Source organism: Meleagris gallopavo, chromosome 1 (genome assembly GCF_905368555.1).
Source record: "Meleagris gallopavo chromosome 1, MGAL_WU_HG_1.1, whole genome shotgun sequence".
Classification (NCBI taxonomy): domain Eukaryota; kingdom Metazoa; phylum Chordata; class Aves; order Galliformes; family Phasianidae; genus Meleagris; species Meleagris gallopavo.
This window is the reverse complement of record NC_139404.1, coordinates 11,114,833-11,116,934: the sequence shown is the minus strand read 5'-3', so window position 1 is coordinate 11,116,934 and position 2,102 is coordinate 11,114,833.

Sequence of the window (2,102 nt, the reverse complement as noted above, 5' to 3'; positions counted from 1 at the left end):
GGAGGAATTCAGCTGAACTTTCAGACTTCCCTTTATCTACTCCCCAAAATAAAGTGATCCATCAGTTTCCCATGATACATCTCATTCATGCAAAACAGTTTGGGTTTTTTCCCCAAAATTCATTTAGAAACAAACAGCAACAACAACAAAAGGTGAAGTGTTTCAGACATTATCAACTTGCCTGCTCTGTTTGTTTGTTTCATATAACTCCAAAATGTTCTTGTTACTGTTTTACTATGGAATTTCAAAGCTATGGAGATCAAATGAGGAAAGAAAGCCAGAAGTGCCACATAAGCTGATATTCTTGCATGCATATACAAACACTTCAGAAAAAACGTTAGTAATTGCATGTTTCCTCTGTGCTAGTATTTCTCTTGAATTGCCTATTAAACAGTTTATTAGGAGAGCTGGCTTACAAGCAAGTAATTATGGAGTTATTTAACTATGTAACATATGTGTGGTCAAACTTATTTTATTTCATCATCTATATGGCTGTTAGGTAGGTAACAAAGCTCAGAGGCATTGTCACAGCACCATCAGCTCATTCCCCTATGGTGTGAACAAGCAGGAGACATTGCAAGGGTTTAACCACACAACCTGCTGCAGATGCCTACTTGCAAACAGCTAGATAAGGAAATTTTTATTTTCTTTCTTTCTCTTGGGAGGTGGGATTTGGTGTACACTAAGTACCAAGATAAAGGCTTAGGCTTGGTGCTTTCTCATTCATACAAAAGTAGCTGCTACATCCCAAACATGTTCTTCTGTGTCTCTAGGCCTATCCATAGCAGCCCTGCGCTGTCTCTAGCAATTGTTGGTGAACCGGGAACTGCAGATGTGAGGTTTGGAAAAGAATGGTACAGAGGTGAATAAACAGACTGAGGAATTATGTTGGCAAAGAAATCCAGAAGCAATATTCCAATTTATTCTTGCAGAAAACATGAAGTTGTGTTTATGTCTTACTGTTTTGACAAACCACAAAGCTATTTGGATTTGTATATATTTAATCATAGTCTTTTAATGCATGTGTGTACATATGTGTGTTTATACGTATAAACGTAGATATCTTATGTGTTTCTATACATATATGTATGCGTACTTCACACATCTCATTTAACTTTGGATGCTTTCCTCCTAAAATAATGACACACTGCATGTTACTCTATTCCTGTGTTGGCAAATGTTACAAAAATGCATACCATAAGAGTAATAGAAATAATAACTGCAGTGTAGCTAGCCTCTCCATGGCAGTTTGGATAGAAATGTCCTTTAATTCCTAAGCCATGGAAATATAATGCCTAACTTTGTCACAGCTTGGAATTTCCATTGGGCTAATAAATTCTTGTTTGACTGCTTTTCGTTGTGTTGCATAATCCACTCTTTCTTAGTATTCTCTGCTGCTCAGCATTTTAAGTTGGCTTTTTGTAAAGTTTACATATTAAGAATTCATAGGCAATCATACTCATGAAAAATTATTCTTTTTAAAGCACAGAAAGCTAAAGCAGATTTTTCTAAGGTTGCTGGCTATTAGAAAGACGGCCATTAAAATAAAACAATCCTGCAATAAACTGCTTTTTAAAATAGAAATAATCCTTTAAAACTACTACTCTTACCAGAATTACGAGTTATGTGACTGAGACCTAAACCAAAAAAAAAGAAAAAAAATACAGGTAGGTTAATACAATATAAGTGAAAGGAAAGACAATCAGAATCTGCAGTCCAGAGCAATAAGATACAGCAGAGAGAGATAATACAAGAACCAGTGAGAAGACAAACATCCTTTTTACCTTTGTATTTTACTGTAATTGTAATTGAAATCATTTACATTTGTTAAATCATCATGAAACTGAAAGACCTGAGGCAGGCAACATCACACATGCAAACCTAAGCTTGAACTGTTCCTGAATGAGCAGCACAATTCTACCCAAGAGCTGGAAGGTGCAGACCCTGGTGTAACCGCAGGGAGGCTGCAGAAGGCGTGGTGGCAAGCTGTAGGTGATTGAACCCGAGGACTCAGTACACGAGTACCATGATCTGAAGATCATGAGGAATCACATTTTTGCCTTAGTTTAACAGATGTGAAAGAAAAAATAGCTGGGACTGAA